We start from the raw sequence: 10,823 nt of genomic DNA, 5'->3' as shown, positions 1-10,823 counted from the left end.
AAGACTTGCCTCCTTACAACATGCACACATTGGATCATTTATAGAAGATTTCTTACAACTGAGACACAGACTAAAATGTATCTGTTCTTCACAGAGCCATGGGCACAACAAAGTGCACCCCTGATGAGCCTCAGCCTAGAAGACAGCAAGATCTCCAGGAGATGCTGACAGAAGTGGATTGTCTGTTGACTACTGGCTACCTAAGCTGCAGAAAGACCTGGGTGTGACCTGTACCCAGGCTTACAACACTTAGAAGAAAAAGATCTCCAGAAGCTGAAGTCCCAGACACAACACACATGGGAGAAAAAGGCTCTGGAGAAACTGTTGACGCTTCACAGCCAAATAGTGTTGCAGAGTTCCAGAAAAATCTATGGGAGATGATAAGGAACAGGCAGAAACAGGCAGAACAGGCCCTGCAGGAGCTCAGGGCCTTGCAGTTAGAAGGAAAGAACAGACAGGAAGAGGCAGTGAAGAGGAAAGAAGCAGAGCTGAGACAAGCAATGGAGATCCCTGAAGAGTGCTGGTCAGGCCTGAGGTGTCCCTGAAAGATGTCACTGAAACAATGGAGAGACAACTGAAGGACATGGAGCCGAAACTGACCTACAGGGGAAATCTCCATGACAGAGACCTGGTAAGATGGGCATCTGGGGCTGGCCCTGCAGGGAATTTATAAGACCTGCCACCAAAAGGACCTGGTAGCAAGAAGAGAAGAACTGCTCAGGGTCCCAAGGAATTCTTCCTCTTTGGATCGGAGCAAGGAAAAAGGATGGAAGCAAAAGAATTCATATCTTCTAAAGAAGAAAACCCTGTTCAAAAAACTGTGGAAAAGTTGGGATTTGGAGCAATGATATCAGCCAAGGGTGGATGGTATGGATTAGCCTGGAAGGTGGTAGAGATCAAAGTAAACATTCAGACTCTAAGGACATCAGTGAATCATATTCAGAGCACTCTTATTTCTGCTCAGCCAAGTATTGCTATATGCCTCTGGTCTCCTCTCACTTTCAAATTGATCAGCTCCAGCTCTCCACTGCTGCTCTCAAGGAACTGAAAATCATTGAAGAACAGCTGGAACACACTGATGGACCAGACAAATTCCTCTTACTGAGGAACAAGACTGAAAACTTCTTCAACAGATTTGGCTCTCATGCTAATCTAGACCTCTGCACCTTGGGGGAATCTACTGCTGGAAGGCCTTTCAGAGGGTTTCAAAGTGACCAGCTGGTCTTGTGAAGCAGCAGACAGCAGAGGCCTTGGAGAGTTACATAAGAGGGAGCTACATTGGCTGTGGAGTTGAAGTTGGGGAGAGATGAACATCAGACTCACATTCAGTAAGATCCACAAAAGTCAACTAATCAACAGCTCCAAATCAAAGTCCAGTTATCTGTGGCTCAGATAGGTGGACCACCAGAAGCAAATGGAATTGTTCAGTGGACAACTGGCCTTCTCACCAGCAACAAAACCTGGTCTGTCATTGACCAAGAACTTCAGCTGGTACCCATTTGGACATCATCCTATCTAACCACAGAAGCAATTTTAAGGACACCTTTTTGGTGGCTAAATGCCTGGCAGACAACTACTCTTCTCTGACTGGCCTTGCTGCCACATCCAGGATGGAGAAGAGTTGCTGAACACCATAGAAGAAGCAGAACTTTTCCTGAATAATGTGAAATTCTGGGAGACTCTGACCCTGAAGAACAGCTTAACAACCTGGTGGATTTCATGCAAACACTGGCTCACAAGACAAAAGGTTATGATGTTTGGATTAATACATGCCTCACAAATTTGGATCTACAGAATTTTCTCATAGGAACTGTCAACTGTTGCAAGAACTCTTCCATTAAAAGGTCTCAGTTTATTAAATCTCAGTTCCTCAGCCTTCTAGAACCTCATGTTTACAAACTGAAAAACTTTCCTCAGGCACATTCAATCATGCAGTGGATCTACCAGGAAGACTCAGAGGAACAGCAAGTCAAGATCACTGAATTTTTGAATTCCTTAAAAGTTTGAAAGAAATCCAAAAAATCTCATAGAGAAATGTCAAGGCTGAGTTCTCAGAAACAGTGGAAGAAGCTCACAGAAAGGCCACCTGTGAGGTCACCAGAGCTCTTGGCTCCTTCTTGAACCACCTCAGAGAAGCAGAACAGCCAGACATGCAGCTGCTGCTACTCTCCATTGCAGCTGGGGCAGGATATCAGGTGGAAAAATGTTTTCAGCCTCTCCTGGGGTGCACTGAGATAAGCTTCCTCCTGGATGAAATACAAACTGTCCAACACAATATCAGGAGCTCAAAACTATCTGCATAGACAGGGCACAGGCATTCCTAGTGCTCAAAGCTCTGACAACCACAGTTGGAGTCTCAACCATTTCTCCAGAAGAAAAAAACAAAGCGCTTGGCATTAACAAGGCAGCATATGGAGCCTTTATTGTCTACAAAATTTGCACATGTTCTCACAAAATTTGAAACTGATCATGATTGGAAAAATCTAGAGAATAATTTGAGATTACACATTGATGGGAATTATGAAGACACCATCCCAACTTTGCAGATGGATGAGATAAAAAAGCAACTGCAAAGTCTCTACCCTGAAAAGAAAGAGATTTGTAAACAAAAAGATAGTGAAAAAACCAAAAGGAAACCATAAAAAAGGGACCTTTCTTAGACTTACTCCAACGTCTGGGTCTAGAACATAACTACATAAAAAAGATGAGCAGAGCTGACTTCCATCTGATCTACAAGACTTCAGTGTACAATACACAGCCAAAATCTGAGCAGGAACTTCCCTTCTATTTCCTACAAAAGCTACTGATGTTAGATTGTGGGTTTAGATATCTAGTCTTCAAAATCCTGGAAATGCAAAAAAACCAAGACTCTGTAGTTCCTTGCAACCAGGAAAATGAGGCTTTTGATCCATATGAAGAATTGTTTGATGACAGAGATGAAGTCACTAATTCTTCACCCACTGAGTCCCAGCCCCACATTCACCCAATGGACATCCAGATGGCCGTTTTTCACTGTGCAGATGATCTTGCCAGACAATATATTCTGTCCAAACTTTCCACTTGTCAATTTGCACTCCCCCTTGTGGTGCCAAATCCCAACACTTCTCAGATTGAATTTTCTCTCTGGTCTCTCAGACAAATTAAGAGAAGTTGGCAAGAGAAAAATGACTCACAACAGAACAAGAGCTACAGTCACAAGAATCAGCAGATATGCTGTGTTTCTATGTCCATTGTGTCCTTCATTAGAGTGGGTAATGGCCTCTCTGCTTCCAAATCTCAGATCATGAACTCTCTCCTCAGTAAACATAAACATGACATGTTTTTTCACAGACACTGCAGAGGAAGCCACAAACACTCTCTCCTGATGGAGGGAGTGGTGGAGATCTGCTGGTTCTGTCCTGGCAGCCAAGGTGAGGACATATTTGACAAGTGTGTGGCCTTCACCAATCTTCATGGAGATGCCAAGGAACATAGACAACAACTCAGCTTCCTGCAGGATGTCTCTTCTCTCATTGTGATCCTCATGTCAGTTTCTGATGACAATAAAGAAAACCAAAATCTTGTGAGACACCTGTGTCAGTCATCAAAACCTCTGATCTGTTTGGTTGATGACAAAGAAAAGGCCATAACCAGTCATTCTGGTAAAAAAAATGAGGATTGGTATCAGAAATAGAAATGAGGCAGAATTAACAGAGGAGCTCTCAAACACCATCAAACATTTACTAGAACTCTCTGGCACTCCTCTTAGCTTAGAGGACTGTTCACAAATGGCTAGGAAACAAGGATTTCTGATTGATGAAGATAAAAGAGAAATGAGAGCAGCCAAAGAAAAGGCACAGACTATACTGGACCTCCTGAAGCTATCAAAGTTACCTGAGGTAAAAGAAAACTTGCTGCCCCTGCAGGGACAGCTGTGGCACCATTGGTGTGAGAAGGACAAGGAACTCTATCATCTGAGAGAAAAAGGGAATCGGAGCATTGAACAACACAAGAGTGAAATTGAGATAGAAAAGCAAAAACTACGATGCCAGCAGTTGAAAAAGGCCTTTCCTCTCAATCCTTTGATGTGCTCTGTTCTACAATTCTCCAAGAAGATTTAGAAATTTACCCCAAACTCTATTTCTTACACTGGTTAAGTGTGGTTTTAGAAAAACCTAACCTCAGGACACTTGGAGAATTTGCTTAGGACACAACAAGCTTTGTGGTCAAAGGTACAGGAAGAAAAGCAAAAAGGAAGAGAAGAGCAGCTCCCTGACACTCTGGCAGAAGCAGATAGAATCCATCTCTACTGAGATTCTTAACTGCACTTTAGGAACTGAGCACCTTCTCCGAGAAGTTGGCCAGATCTATGAAGCTCTGGAAGAAACTTGCTCCTCTAGAGATAGCCTTTTTCTACACCTCCCTGAAATTGCTGCAGACCTTATGGTAGCTGGTGTTCCCATTGAGCTGATGGATGGGGATGCTTCCTATGTACCCCTAAAATGGGTGGCATCGGTTTTTGACAAGATCTCAGAGAAACTTGGAGACCAAAGACTGTTTGTTCTCTCTATTCTTGGTCTGCAAAGCTCAGGGAAATCCACTTTGCTAAATGCCCTGTTTGGGCTGCAGTTCACAGTCAGTGCAGGCAGGTGTACCAAGGGGGCCTACATGCAGCTCCTGAAGGTGGAAGAGACATGCACAGAGGAACTTGGTTTTGATTTTGTGCTTGTTGTAGACACAGAAGGACTTCGGGCTCCAGAACTCAACAACAAATCCCACAATTGGGACAATGAGTTGGCAACCTTTGTCATTGGCCTTGGAAACTTGACTCTGATCAATATTTTTGGGGAGAATCCATCAGAGATGCAGGATATCCTACAAATTGTTGTCCAGGCCTTTCTGAGAATGAAACAAGTGAAAATCTCCCCCAGTTGTCTCTTTGTCCACCAGAATGTGGGTGAAGGTACAGCAAAAGACCAAACTATGGAAGGAAGGAGGCAACTGGAGCAGAGACTGGATGAAATGACAGCATTAGCTGCTGAACAGGAAGAGTGCTCCAACATAACCCGCTTCAGTGATGTAATTAAATTTGATATCAATTATCATGTCTACTACTTTGCTCATCTCTGGGATGGCAATCCTCCAATGGCCCCTCCCAATCCTCGCTATAGCCATAATGTCCAGGAACTGAAGAATGAGATTCTTAAGACTGCCCAGCAGAAATCTAGGGGAAGGATCATGAAGATCTCAGATGTAAAAATCCGTGTTCAAGATTTATGGCAAGCCCTGGTCAGTGAGAACTTCATTTTCAGTTTCAGGAACACCAAGAGGTCATAGCCATGAGTAAACTGGAAACAATGTATAACCACTGGACCTGGGAGCTGAGGAGTCATGTGCTGGAATTACAGAATCAGCTGAACAATCAGATTCAGAATGGGAAAATCCGGACACTCACACCTGACACACTTGAGGGCCCAGTTAATAAGAAATATGAAACAATCAAGCAAGAATTTGACAAATATTTTGAAGAAGACACAGATAGGGAAACATTGGTTCAATGGAGAACAAATTTTGAAAATAAGCTACTAATGCTTAAAGGTGCACTTATTATAGACACCAGAAGTAAAGGCAATGAACTCATCAATCTCAAACAAAGCCAAGAAAGACTAGATAACCAAAAGTCACAATATGAAAATGAATTGCTAGAGAAGAGCCGAAAGTTGGCTTTAAGTGTGAAGGGTAAAGAATTAAGTGATAAAGAGTTATATGAAAAATTTGATCAACTTTGGACAAATTGGATCTACAGTGTGTCTTTGACTGCACCTCCTGTCAAAGAGCCTAACATTGACTTAGATTCTGAAAACATCCTTCTGGATTATTTCAATAAGGAGAAAAACATTGTGGAAAGACTTAAAAAGGACTCTGGAGAGATGTTTGAAATCAATTATGCCAAACATGTCCAAGTGAAAAAATGGTATAAGGTATTTCCAAAGAGCTTAGAAAGTTGTCATAAAGAATCAATTAAGAAGACTACTAGTCACATTGAATTAAGATTTAATGAAACAATTAAAAAACATTTTGAAGCAAAGGCGTGATTACAGTCCAAATGATTTTCATGAAATCTTGAGGATAATAGAAAAAGAACTGAAATCTGTACCTCCTGAGGAAGACTACACATTTACCAGAGACTACAATATTGATTTATCCTTATGCTTATTCCAAAAAGCATCTAAGCATTTCAAGGAAATAAACAGCGCATTTAAAAGACAAAATGATCCTGTAAACTATCTAGAGAGAAAGAAAGATGATTTCTTCATGAGTTTTAAGATCTCTTGCCAAGGTGCCACCTCCATCACATCCTTTGTTGACTTCCTGTGGCTCAAGCTCACTCCTGCTATCTATGCCACTATATGGGAGCAAATGGGGCTTAAAGTAGCTGGGGACATGAGAGCCGCCTGCCCTGCATTCAATGGAAACATGGCTAACCTGGAGAAACATATTCTGATTTCTCTGGCAGAAGAAGAAAACTTTGATAAGTATTGGCAATACATTCATCATCCAGAATCCTTCTTCAGGAATTACATTAGAGACCACATTAGAAGATACTGTTTTGAAAAAGAAGGTAAAAAAAAAAAAGACTTTTTTAAAAATAAGTTTAGGTGACATCAAGAATGCCATCCTCACTGCCATTCATGAGTCCACAGCAGAAGCTAAAGATAAAGGCAGCACTGTTTCTGGCTGGTTGGATTTGTTCTGTGATCACCTAGGGAGCAACCTGATCTTTCCAAGAAGAGACCTGATAAGCATTGATCACCAGGAAATAAAGGATACCGAGCTTCTCAAAGAAACCATGAGTGCAGCTTTGGATCCTGTAATGAAGAAGGTAAAAGAGGACTGCATAATTAAAGACATAGATGAAATGGTTCCTGATATTGAGAAAATTCTCTCTGAACATCTCTGTGGCTGCTGGAAACAGTGTCCTTTTTGTAAAGCAATTTGTACCAACACCATTCCCCAACATGAGGGAGACCACAGTGTGCCGTTCCACCGTCCTGCCGCTGTCAATGGATGGCATTGGTATAAAACAGACCACTTTGACATTGACTGCTGTACTAGTTCAGTAGCAAGTGATGATTTCTTTGTTTTAAGTAATGACAAGAAATTCCAATACAAGAACTATCGAGAAGCATGAGGTGAATATGCCACATGGAGCATCATCCCAGACTCATCTACCCAGCCATATTGGAAATTGTTTGTCTGTCACTTCAGGTCACAGCTCAAAAAGAAATATGGAAAAAAATTTGAAGAGTTAGGTACTATTCCAGATTCATGGACCAAAATTACAAAGCAAGAGGTACTTGACAATTTGAAAACTAGTAATTGCCAAAATTAATACTAACATTGCCACTCAAATTTCACATTTTCCAAAGGATCTGAATGTCAACTTAGGTGGCACCTTCAAGATTGTCGCTTATAAAGGAAATACATAAAAATAAATTTCAAGACCTGAAGATTTTGTACTAATGAGTTATTTTTTGTCTTGATTTCTCCTGCTTTAAATATAATGTACTAAACATGAAAATGTATGATAAAAAGTAATATGCAATCAAAAGCCTATTTCATACTTTATTATTCTGAATACTTGTTTAGATATATAGTGACTCATGAGAAGTTGTCTTATTAGAAGATAACTCTAGCATTTTAGCTGCCATGTATTTCTTTAGAACAACAACATGGCAAATTCAGCCAACATTTATGTCTGGGGATAAGCTATAATTTACCTTAAAGTTCTTTAAGTGGGTGTTTTTACCTTTTCATATTATGAGTAAACATGGCTATGGTATTTTTAATGTAATTAGTCTCCATAATCTCATAGAAACTAGTACTATTAGGAGGTATGGTTTTATTGGAGTGGATATGGCCTTGTTGGAGGAAGTATGTCACCCTGGGGGCTGACTTTGAGGTTTCCTATGCTGCCTGAAAGATGTAGCATGCTCAGCTCCAGCACCACAACTGCCTGCAAGCTGCCATGTTCCCCACCATGATGAACTGACTGGACCTCTGAACTGTAAGCAAGTCACCCCTCAATTAAATGTTTTCCTTTATAAGAGTTGCTGTGGTCATTGTGTCTCAGTGAAAGAATCATCTTCTTACAGTAGATGAGAATTAATACAAAAACCTACAACTGGACAATGTGCAGGAAGTGAGAGACTTTGGAGCACTCCGTCCTAAATGCGATGTCTTCACAAATCCTTCTCAGGGAGCTGTACAGAAGAAAAGGCTGCTTGATGGCTTAAAAAAATTCATTTTATGCTAGCCATCCATCTTGGAACTCATTGGATATTTGTCTCTGACTCCAATTCCTAGATTATAAATTCTCAGTAACCCCAAGTCAATGATACCTCCCACATATAAATACACACAGCCAAAAATGTATAGCAATACCATATAACTTTCATATGATTAAATGATTTTTTTTGCTTCGTGTTTATGTAGAGAGCTAAGGGGTATTTTGGGTCACCTTGACCACTTAACGTAGCATAATAGACCAGTTTTTGCTTGCTTGAGTAGATAACAAAAGTCTTCTAAAGGTTTTCACCGTAAGAATCTTTTCCTTACTTTGATGACAATCTCAAGTTTGGCTCAGTGATTGTTGTCCTGATATCTGCTAATCAATAAAACATTTCATTATGATTGGATTGAGTCTATTGTCTTTTCTAAGATGTTACAAACTCCATAACATTTGGATGCTTCTGCAAGATCCCTGGGAGTCCCTAGATTCAAGCCCAGGCATCTGGGATAGGCTCCAGTATACTTTGAAGTCAAGGGAGCCCAAGGCCATGGCTCCACAAATTAAAGGTCCCTAGTAGGTGATAGACCCCAGAGGGATAAAACCCATGTTGTTAGGCCCCAGGGATCCCATATTATAACTGCCCAAATTTTACAAATTGAAAGCAAAAACAAAATTAAGAATTGCTAACAAACATGCTGGAGTTCAGGCTGATCAGTGACTTGTTCCCTTCTGTTTTGGAGTCCAGATATTTGGAAAGACAATGGGGAGATCAGACAAGATCATAGACCCATTCCCCAGGGCAGGGTGAATGTCCTACTGTCCTTGTGGTTTTGGTGTGTAAATGAACATGGTCTGTACCTGGAGTTTTCTCTCCAGGTCCTGCCAATCCCCAGCAGTCCCTTAGCCCACTTATAAAATAAATATACAGATGCTTATAGTATTTAAACTGCTTGGCCATTAGCTCAGGCCTATCATTGTCTAGCTCCTACTCTTATATTTAGCCCATTTCTATTAATCTATACTTTGCCACATGGATCGTGGCTTACTGGTACCTTACATCTTCCTTGTCTTGGGGGCGGCTGCAGGCTCCCTCCTCCGTTCCTGTTCTCTAAATTCTCTTCTCTGTTAGTCCCGCCTATACTTCCTGTCTGGCTACTGGACAATCAGTGTTTTATTTATTAACACATTTGCCATACAGAACATCCCACAGCAGTTGGCCACTACATGTCTGAGTTCATCTGGTCTTCCCTAATTGTGTTCTTATATTGCCTTTCTACAAGAGACACAATGACCACAACAACTCTTATAAAGGAAAACATTTAATTGAGGGGTGGATTGCTTACAGTTCAGAGGTTCAGTCATTTTATCATGGTGGGGAACATGGCCACATGCAGGCAGATGTGGTACTGGAGCTGAGCATGTTACATCTTTCAGGCAGCAGGAAGTTGACTGAAATACTGGACTGTATCCTGAGCAGAGGAAACCTTAAAGCCAGCCCCCAGGGTGACACACTTCCTCCAACAAGACCATATCTATCCCAATAAAGCCAGAGCTGCTATAGTGCCACTTTCTGTGAAATTATGGGGACCAAATACATTCAAAATACCACAGTCATGTTTTCTAATAACCTGAGAAGGTAAAAACACCCACTTTAAGGCAAATTATAGCTTATTTCCAGACATATATGTTGGCTGAATTTGCCACTTAGTTTTTCTAAATGAATACATGGCAACTAAAATGCTAGAGTTATCTTCTAATAAGACAACTAAGTCTGAGAAAAGATAATTCAAGTGAAAACTCCAACAGAGAAAAGATAATACATGTGTTACAGCTTATAGGGAAAAAGAGACAGCGAAAAATACACCCTGACCTTGAAACCAGAGCCAGCCAGAGAAACACACCCTCACCCTGAAACCAGAGCTAAAGAAACACACTTTGGCTCTGAAATTAGAGCCAAATGGTTAAAAAGGGTCAATGAAAGAAACACATTTTGGTCCTGAAACTACAGCCAAAGAAACACATTCTGTCTGACAAACTGAGCATGAAACAAAACAATCTCTGAGCAGGAAAAACCAACCAATCCCTGAGCATGAAATCCAGTTAATCTCTGAACTTCTTGAAGCTCAGGGATTGAAATCTGACCAATTCCCACCCTGAAAATCTTCACCCTGGAAAATCTCCACCCCTAAGATAAGCCCTGTGCCTGTTCAGTTGGGGGCTTCCCTTTTCTATCCTGGTAGAGGCAGCCACTCTCCTGGATTCCTCTGTCCCAATAAATCTCTGGAATGAGTTTTTGGTGAAGATATTCTTTCACCAGAGCAGAGCAGAGAAGCAACGGACATCTCTGCTGGGAAACTCTATTACCAGAGTGGAGCAAAGCTGAGCTGCAAGGGCTCTCTCAGAAAGGAGCAAGATTGCCACATCGTGCAGGGAAACCATCCCAGACCAGAACACAGCTGTATAGCAGTATAGCCTGACTTCCCCAACAGTCAGGATTCTTTTCTCTTCATAACTGTAGGTGCAGCCTGACTTCCTGACAGTCAGGATACCT

The 10,823-nt window shown here is 41.3% G+C and overlaps 1 pseudogene; it reads left to right on the top strand.

Moving 5' to 3' along the window:
- The first annotated feature begins 98 nt into the window (after positions 1-98).
- LOC114689152 lies at positions 99-7,490 on the top strand (annotated as a pseudogene).
- The last annotated feature ends 3,333 nt before the right edge of the window (positions 7,491-10,823 follow it).

Source organism: Peromyscus leucopus, chromosome 1 (assembly GCF_004664715.2).
Source record: "Peromyscus leucopus breed LL Stock chromosome 1, UCI_PerLeu_2.1, whole genome shotgun sequence".
Classification (NCBI taxonomy): Eukaryota; Metazoa; Chordata; class Mammalia; order Rodentia; family Cricetidae; genus Peromyscus; species Peromyscus leucopus.
The sequence above is the reverse complement of the archived record's forward strand: the minus strand, read 5'-3'. Positions and strand labels throughout refer to the sequence as shown.